The following is a 9985-nucleotide window of genomic DNA, read 5'->3' on the forward strand; positions in this document are numbered from 1 at the left end:
GAAGAAGAAGAAGAAGAAGAAGAAGAAGAAGAAGAAGAAGAAGAAGAAGAAGAAGAAGAAGAAGAGAAGTAGTTAAGATAAGAAGTTGTTTTCACTCTTTACTGAGGTGGGAGACCATGGTGTTTAGGGAGAAAAGGATGCGACTGTTACATTCTTTTAAGGCTGGGTGTTTTCTGGATAATTTATTTTTGAAAGAGAATCGATCAGTACTGAGAGGTATGCATTTTACATGTTCCCTTGTTATCTAATCACATGGGATATATGAGGTTATCAGAGCATATAGAATTATCTGTAAGTGTGGAGGATACATAGAGCTATCAAGAGTTCTGTGAGGCATGTACACTTCCCTGGAGTGGCAGAGTCTGTATTTATATGAGACGTGTACTATAGTTACCAGAGGTAGACATGTTTATCTGAAGTTATCTGGAGCCTATATCAAGTTATCTGCCATGACGTGGAGAGAATGTGTTGAGGAGAAAATGGCAACTCGAATCTGTGGTGAGCAGGAGAGGGGTTGGAAATATGCACAAGTGTCTTCCGGCTGCATGAAAGAGCATGAATGAATACGGCAGTATTCGTTATACCTATACCCACCTTGTGGGGAAGGGGGCTGTGCTTAAGTTCTGATTAATGATAGCTTAATGCAAATTTCATCTTTCATCACCCCCGTGCCCAAAGGCCCAAGTTGTTTTGATAGAAGCAAGACCCCCACACACTCCAAAAAAAAAAAAAATCAATGCTTTTTACACATTCCAGCTTGTCCCTTAAGGGGCAGGAAGTCCTGTGGAGCCAGGTGCGTTTGGCGGCCGAGCCCGAGGCTGTGCCCAGGCTCCTGCACTGCCGATGCCTGGCGCGGCCTCTAGGTGGCGCGGGTGGGTTTACAGCGAGGGGCCGCCTCTTCGCCCGACTGTAAACTCGCAGTCCAGATTGGGAGCAGTCAAGAGAGAGTTCCCGGGAGTCCTTCAAAATAGAAAGTTAGTGGAGCTGGCGGCAGAGGTGTGCCTGGCCGCTGTCACCCGACTGGCCCCAGGATTGTAGAAGCACTGCTTTTGAGAGGACGCCGACGGCCTTCTGTGAAGCCTGCCCCCCATCCCTTACCTGCTCGCCTTCTCCGTGGACCCATCCTCTGCCGGGAAGAGCTGATCTCATTCGGGTACCAGGTAAACCTTGATCCTTCACTTCTGGTTTTCCGTATTCTTCAATTGTGGACGAAACTGAGATGTCCTTGGCTAGGAAGGATCCCGGGTACATTTTTGAAATGCATGTCATTTTTGGGTTGCGTTTGGACAAGCGTTACCGATTACTTGTGTGTCTGTGCTACAAGTTCACAGACTTGAGGTTGTTTCTTTGTTTTGAAGAAAATATCAGAAAACTCATTCTGCTGTTGAGTGCGCTTTGGTTAGAATGCCAAATTGTGTGTTTGCAGACAGTTTGTGCTACTAAAACACCCACTCCATCTGAGGAGAGGACCCATGCTTCTCCAACTTGCTCCCAAGACTGGCTCACAGAAGTAGGCAAGTGACATCTGGGACTTTAGTGACATTTGCCACCTGCCTCTACCCAGTGTAGCTCATTGTACTAAGAGACCATTCAAGCAGGACTTCCAATCAAGTCCGAGACCCAATGTCATAGTCCTATGTTGTCGGAGAAGAGGAAGAGAGTGTGTTATAGGTTTTCATTTCTAGCCAAAGGTTTCCTTAGTGTTCCCAGGCATCTGGGGTAGAAGGGCCTCATGCAGAGAATAGAGTTTGATTTTCCCAGCCTTTGCATGAGAGGCTCCTGCAAGGCAAAACGTGTGCTCTCAGGGCAGATGGGGCAGCAGGTGAGGTCACTGCTAGAGTATCCACATCATCAGGGGACAGTAAAGCAAGAGAAGTGACAAGGGCCTGACCAAGAAGCCTTGGTCAGTCAGGGTGCTAGACAGTCAGAGGGAAACATACCCCCTTCAAGACTGAAATTACAGTTGAGAGAGTCCGAGGAGTGTGGCAGGGCTGACTTCTTCCCCCACTTCTTCAGGGGCCACTACCCTGCTGTTTTGAAATGGCATCTGGGGACATCTCCAAATGCAGAGTGAAACTGAGGTTTGTTCAAAGTTTCAAAAGGGCATAAAGGATGGAAAGAGAATATGATGTACGACAGACATTCTGGGTCATGATCACTTAAAACCTTTAAAGAGATAGTTTGAGAGAGTAGCTTAGGAGGACTTAACATTAGGGAATGTCCCACGGACTGCTCCATGTAAGCACCCTCTGTGGAGATGACAGCGGGGTGTGGATGTCGCCTTGCCACTTTCGTTCCTCTGTCCATTTATGACTTCGTTGTTGGAGGGTGTCCTAGAAGGTATCATTCTTTGGGAGAAAAAACTAAACAGAAATTTATAGAAGTAATATGCCTACTCTCTGGCCACTGTCTCTGTCTGTCTGTCTGTCTGTTCCATTGGTTGGGGTTTGCTGTTGTCTCGTTTTGGTTTCTGCTGAAGAGATGAAAGAGGATCCCACACAGATTCTTTATAATACTGTACAAATGATTGGCACTCAATAGAAATTATACTTGGAGTTTTGAATTTGGTTCCTACCCCTGGCTGGTGATTCACTTGTCTCTGGATGCTGACCAGCAGCAGGGACCAGCTGTAGTTCTCCAGAGTAGGTAGGGAAGGGTGACAGTTGACAGTCAGCAGTGTGCTGGGCTGCCCAGCCATGAAACTCAGCAGGTTACATGAATGGGGAGTGTTAAATAATATTTTCTAATTTCTGTGAGTCTTTTGAGAGCCACTGTATTTGTGGTGATCCATCAGAGATCTCCTGTCTTCACGCCCAGCTCAGTGCTGTCACTGTGAGGCCTCCCCACATTTGCTACTCATTGTCCACAGGATGTAAACGCAGGTTGATTCTTTTAACTCTGGAGCATCTTCTAATGAAAAGGTCCCTTAGGTCCCAAGGGGTCATACAGCAGCCAGGTCGCTCACATTCCTTTCTGGACTATGAGAGTGTGTTTTGTGGTTTCTAAAGAATGGAATTTATTCTCAAGGAAAGGCCCGGGAACCCAGCTTCAAAGACTTAAGCAAATCTGAAACTCAAATACAGGGAGCTGTAAACAGGATGGCATTTTGGCGGCCAGCCCCACTGCTTAAATGGCTCAGCCCTAGGCTGGCTTGGTTTTCCCTTTCCTCCCCTGGCCTGCCCAGCAGCTTGATGCACAGCCCTTAACAGCTCTACTCTGGCCTCTGTTCCCTCAATTATCCTAGATGGCACCTGCCTCCGTGTGTGCTTTGATGCTGTTTTAGGTTTTGCATTAGCTAATTCCACTCACCAATAGCATCATTAATTAGCCCACATTAAACTCACTTAGCAATTAGGAAACAAAAGCGCTAGCCATTCACCTCCGTCATTCACCTACCAGGCAGCCCTTAAACCTGAACATTTTAGGCAAGACTTTTATTTGATCTATGGGATCATTATTTTTTTTTAATGAAGCAAAGAGTTCTGGGGAAATGGCTTGAGTGCATAACTCACTTGCTACACAAGCACAAAGACCAGAATCCAAATCCCCAGAACCCAGATAAAAGCCTGGTGAAGTGGAGGCAGGGGAATCTCTGGGGCAATAGCTAGACTACTTGAATGATGAGCTCTGAATTCATCAAGGAGATGGAGGCTTTATGAATAGGGAACCACAGGGGATGATGCCGGGACATCGGCCTCTGGCCTTCACATACACTCAGGTTCGCTCTCACACAATTAGCATTTTTCTGCATGTCCTCTGTGTTTTCTACAGGGCTGAGGCTCAGAGAAGTCCTTGGACTTGCCTGAAGCCACACAGCTAACAATGACAATGAGAACACTAGTTATTGTGTTGGACTGCACACTCAGCATGCAAAGTCATCATGCTGAACATGGAACTTGTCATCGGGATTTGGGTTGGGACGAGAGCTTTAGTCCTTCGCCTGTGAGGAGGCCAGCAGTGCCAACCACCAGTGCTGGAGTGAGCAACTCTCAGCTCCATACATCTTTAGTTGCCATGGTAATGACACCCCCCCCCAGTCACACGCTTCATCACATTCTGTCCTGATCACATGGAGGCCCAAAAAACCCTTGAAGTTCTGATCTAGGTGAGCCATTGTGAAAACGGCTTGGTCACTGAAGAAAGATTAGAGAATGCTGAGCATTTAATGGTTCAAGAAAAGACTGTCACATATAGATAAATGCAGATTGTCCTAATATGATCAATAACTAAGAGAAAATTTTAAAATGGATTGGGGTTCAAGCATACCAGTTCCTTGGCTTCTGTTAATACAAATAAATGAAACTTTGCTGTATTTAATTTTCAATACTTGTCTTAGGGTGTCACAAGGACTTACTTAGAGTGGTTAGCCCTGTACATTCAAAGCAAGGAGGCTGCTTTGTCCTGGGGTTTGGCAGGGTGAGCCATTCATTTAGTGAGTATTTAGAGAATGTCTTAGTTAAGGTTTCTAATACCATGAAGAGACACCATGACCACAGCAACTCTTTCAAAGGAAAGTATTTCATTGGGGCTGGCTTACGGTTCAGAGGTTTAGTCCGTTATCATTATGGCAGGAAGCATGGTGGCATGCAGGCAGACATGGTGCTGGAGAGGGAGCTGAGAGTTCTACATCCAGATCCCAAAAGCAGCTGGAAGACAGAATGAGCCATTAGGCCCTGCTTGTGCTTCTGGGTCATTTATAGCAAAGCTATCCTAATCACACATTAGGGCAAAGGGCTGCTCACAAATTGACACAACCTAAGTTACTGAGCAAACCAGCCTCAACTGGCAAAGATGTCCCTTCCATGGTCCTAACAGTTCAGGAGGGATAGCGGGGTTCTCACAGTGTGAGACAAACTGGCTGTCCAGGTGAAATACAAACTCGCTGAAAGAGCCTCCCGCCATGTGCTCGATTAGCCAAGAAGTCTTTCTTTACAAATGAGGTGACAAGCCTGGTGCAGGAGGATGCCCTTGTTGCTAATCCCCAGCCATACAAGCTTTCTTCCCAGTCAGTAAGCCGGCAGCTCCACAGGAGGAACCTTGACTAGGGAGTTACCATCAGCAATCACATCAGCGTTACCTATAGCAGTGTAGCAAGAAGACACGGAAGCCAGGCTGTGCTGGGTGTTTCTAGATGCCTTAACATCCAGACTGCTGGCTGAGGAGACGGCTCAGTTGGGAGAGTGTTCTTAACGTGTACAAAGCCTGGGGCTCAGTCCTCAGCACCACATAAAACTGGACTTGGTGATGTTTACCATGGACAAGGAGGTAGAGGAAGGAGGGTCAGAAGTCTGAGGTCATCCTTGCTTACATAGTAAGTTCAAGGTCAGCCCAGATTACATGAGACACTGTCTAAAAAAAAAGGAAAGGGAAGGGAAGGAAAGGGAAAGGTACTATTAACATATGCTATTTGATATTTAGATACAAAATACTAAAAGACATGACAAATTCTGAAATAAATATCCTGAAAATAACAGAGAGAATTTTGCCAATTAACTTTAATCCTGGTATAAAACACTTTGCTAAAAGCCACACAGACTATGATGATGAAGGGAAAATGAGCTGTCCCCATTTTGATGACAGTCAGACCCTTACCAAATCTCTTCTCTTAAAAGCTCCGTGGTGCGCTGGTTAGTTGGCAGTTTTGTTTCTAGCTTTGTGCGAAGCTCCCACCAGACTGTTCACAGTGGCTGTGTCAGTTCAGACATGTGGCATGAAGGCAGAAGCCGGGACTACTGGGGGGAAGGATGGGACCCAGACAGAACAAAGAATGACATGTATGTATGTATGTATGTATGTATGTATGTATGCAAATGAGATGCGTTACCTTATGCTAACTTAAAATTAGGCTAAGTTAAAAATAACTTTAAAGAAATTGTGTAAATCCCTGTCATGCTATAAAGCCTGGCTTTTACTTCTCAAGCTCCCTAGCCCCATGTGTTCAGACAGTAAAGAGCCAAAGACATTGGAGGAATAATATAATGAATGTCATATAATAAGCATAGGAATAAGCATAATGAATGTCAAGTTCACAGGCCCTGTTTCAAGACTGCATGAAACAGACAGAACAAAGGCATGGACCTGGTGTTCCATTGACCCGACCCTTTCAAAATGAGGATTGTGAACATTTTAAAGCATTAGGAAATTGAACTGATGACCAGACAACCAAGTCAAAATTAAGAAATGTGGAGTAAGGGGCTGGAGAGATGGCTCAGCGGTTAAGAGCACTGGCTGCTCTTCCAGAGGTCCTGAGTTCAATTCCCAGCAACCACATGGTGGCTCACAACCATCTGTAATGGGATCTAATGGCCTCTTTTGGTGTGTCTGAAGAGAACAGTGTACTCATATAAACAAAATAAATAAACCTTTAAAAAAAGAAATATGGAGTAAAACATAGATTTGAGGAAATAAAAGTAGAGTCCATAAGGTGTGGTGGCACATACTTTTAATCTCAACACTCAGGAGACAGAGGCAGGCTGATCTCTGTGAATTCCAGGCTAGCCTGGTCTATATAGTGGGTTCCAGGCTAGCCTGGTCTACATAGTAAGACTCTATCAAAACAACAGCAACAACAACAAAATGTAGAGTCTATGGGACAACTGTTGTTGATTTGGGAGAGACCAATGCCACAGGGATCATAACAGACTCTGCAGAAGACTGAGAAAGGGGACACACATTTATCTCCATTCAGAATGTGCACCTAGAATCTGCCACGGCTCAGCATGTGATCAGCGCCTGACTTACTTACAGATCATGGTCTTTGGATTGGGCTCAAAGAAAGTATCAAAAAGAAAATTTTCCCTACATTTTGAAAGAAAAGATTTTGTAAGGATTTTTTCTCTAAAGGTGTCCTTTAAAAGAGCCCAAGTGCTATTTCTAAAGCCCACTGGTAAGGGAAGTAAGTACACATGGCTTGTCTTGCTCTCCTCAGCAGATAGTCTCTCTCCAGAGGAGGAGAAGCACACACTGGGGTCATCACTAACATGCCTTCCTTAACAGACAGCCTGACTCTACAGAAGCGTGGCCAGGGACAGGACATCAGTGGCTGGCTTTTGGCCTCACTGTGCCTTGCTGGCTTTCTAGCTACTGGTGGGCATACTCTGAAGAAGTAAATTTTCCAAGAAGTATTGACTTCCATCTTGTGAAAACCCTTTTGAGTTTCAGCTCATTCTTACAGAACTTTGGAGAGAGCCCTTTCCAAAAAAGCAACTATGCACAAAGTACTTGTCTATTGGTCCCCGTTGGCCCCCAAAGCATCTTGGTCATCTCCTGGAGTCACTGAACGATTTACTCCTCATTAAATAGGCAGAAGAACAGGCAGAGGAACTTCACTCAGTTGAGAGGCCTTTGGTTCGAGTCAGCCCTGAGACCTCACTTTCTCCAGAATGCCTGCCAGTTAGTTTCCAATTTGAGGTTTCCACGTGAAAACCATTATCCAAACAGACCACCCACAGCACACTGCCTTACCTTCTGCACTTGGCGTGTGAGGAAACGGCGCTTTAGAATATTACCCTGATGCTATCGCAGTTGTTGCTTTTGAAGGCAAATATTTAATTTGTGAAGATTGCAAAACTAGGAACAGTAGAGTGTTGGGCCCCTCCTTGTGTTTACAGAATAAGCAGAATCCAGACAGCGACAAAGGCTCTGCTCTCTGAGGACCAGTTCACGTTCCTCGGCAACTCTTAAACCAAAAAAACGTAGAGGCCTCTGGAGACACAGATTCAGTTATCAAATGTCCTCACACCCAGCAAGGATCTTAGTGTCCCACAGCCTTCTTAAGTTCTCATTAGAATGGCCTCAGGATGTGGCTCCAGAGTTGAGGGCTTAATGCTGTGTTTAGGTGGCCATCTTTCTTGTCCACCCTGGTGGCCCAACAAAGATGCAATCCCAAGCTTTCTTGGGGGGAACTGAGGCTCCTGTGGCTGCCAAAGAATGATGACCTCCAAGCTTGCTCAAAATTTGGTGAAAACTGCAAGAAATAAAAGACTTGACCGGACTTTTTATGGAAGAGGTAGGATTCGAAGACTAACAAAAATGCAAGCTCGTGAGAAGAAACAAGAACATGTTGGCTATGTCACCCCTGTGTGACTGACGTGCGAAAACCCATCTGCAGATCTCCAGTGACAGGATCTCTAAGTCTCAGCTCCCCTCTGTTCCTTCATACCCTACACAGGAAATGAAGGGTCTAGAAGGGAGCCAATAGACCCAAGAGCTCTCTGCCAGTGAGGGACAGGGTCTTAGTCCAGGCACACAGACTTCAGCTTGTTCTCCTGAAGGCTGGGAAATGGGATGCTACAGGTTGAACTGAAATCGAAGTTTGTGCCATACTTATTTGGCTGTGGGGAAAATTTGTCCTTACACAGATGTCTACAGTCCTGGATACCCCTGAGCTCCCAGGATGTATCAGCAGCCACTCTATTGGCTGCCCAAACCTGCACAAGTATTGCTCAGAGCTGGAGGATGCAGGTCACACAAGCAGAAAGTGGAAGCCTTTATTTCAATTCCCCTCCCAAGACAGAAAGCAGATTCAGGTGGCCATGTTCTCAAAACACCAGTATCAGAATCACACAAGATCCAGGACTGCCTAAGCCTCAGCTGCCTGTCTTCTCTCCAAAGTCAGGCTGGGGATGTCCTGCTGTTGTTGATATGACCTCAGTAGGTACGCTTGGACAGAGATGTCAGAGGCAGGTCCCTAAGAGAGGATGCCAGGACTTTTATGTGAAATGAGGTGGGTGTGTTAGCCAGGTTCTGTTAAAATATCAAATGTCAGAGGTAATTTATGAAAAGGAAAGGTGTATTTAGCTCATAGCTTTAAAGGTCCTAGTCCGCAGTCACACAGAAGAATGGGCTTTGTTCATGATCAGGGAGGCAACACACCAAGCTGGAGTCATGTGTTGGAGCAGAACAGCTCACTTGCCAAAGGGGAAAGAGGAAGAGATCCGGGTCCCACACTGCCTGGAGACCTCCCACCTGGCCCACTCCCTAAGTGTTCTACCATCTCAATTATGCCAATCTAGGGGCCGTTGGGGGCACATAACAGATCTAAACTCTAGAAGAAGGCACACCTCTGAACAAGACACAACACGCTCCATGCCCTCCAAGACCACACACACTCAGGCGGAGTTTAAGAGTCAAGAGGGCTCAGCAGCTACACGCTGTGGTTTCTCCATGGTCAAATCTACCTGAGGCGTCTAATTTCCTGGAAACAATCATCAATATGGCTGGAACCCAAAATGGCTACCAGGATCCTGAAGTTAAGGGACAGCTTCACTGAGTGGCAACAGAGCATGTTGTTGGGTAAGCCACCTCCCCACCAGTGACGCCAGCTCCATCTACCTGCCTGGCATTCCTCCTGTCACTTCGGGTAGTTGTCCATCCTGTCTTGTTTTGCCCACACTGCTTCCGGTCTATGTCAATACAGCATCCTCTCCCGGAAGCTCTCCTCTTCTAGTTTGTTGCTGTGATTAAAACACTGAGCAAAACGAACTTGGGGAGGAAGGGGTCATTTCCTGACACGTCCCAGGAATGGTTCATCACTGGGGAAGTCAGGGAAGGAACCCAGGCAAGCCAAAGGCAGGAACCATGGAGGAGTGATGCTGCTTACTGAGGAAAGACCCTGATGCTTCCCTCCTGCGGCTCACTCAGCCTTCTGCCTTATACAACCCAAGATCACCGGGGTGGCACTGCCCACAGTGACCTGGGCCCTCCAACACCAATTGTTAATTTAAAAAGTGTCCCTACAGACATGCCCACAGGCCAATCCAATGGAAGAAATTCTTCAGCTGAGGGTCCCTCTGTCCCAGGTGACTCTAGTTTGTGTCAAAGTGACACAGACTAAACAGCCCCTCTCCCAGGCCCAGTCTGGGTAAGGTAGCAGGTCATTTTAACCCACAACATTGTTCATTTAATGACTTTTAACACACTCAAACACTGAAACACACACACATACACACTCTCAATCACACACTTGTACACCCACATGATCATT

General features: G+C 46.2%; 1 protein-coding gene across 1 annotated transcript in view; it reads left to right on the forward strand.

The window, feature by feature from the left end:
* Nucleotides 1–918: 918 nt before the first annotated feature.
* Nucleotides 919–9985, forward strand: part of Edar (ectodysplasin A receptor) — a 73860-nt gene continuing 64793 nt past the window's right edge. Inside the window, exon 1 of the mRNA XM_028782010.1 lies at nt 919–1160. The gene's annotated coding sequence lies outside the window, so the exon portion shown is untranslated. The remainder of the gene's footprint in view (nt 1161–9985) is intronic.

This window comes from Grammomys surdaster, unplaced genomic scaffold, assembly GCF_004785775.1.
Source record: "Grammomys surdaster isolate TR1022 unplaced genomic scaffold, NIH_TR_1.0 655, whole genome shotgun sequence".
Taxonomy (NCBI): Eukaryota; Metazoa; Chordata; class Mammalia; order Rodentia; family Muridae; genus Grammomys; species Grammomys surdaster.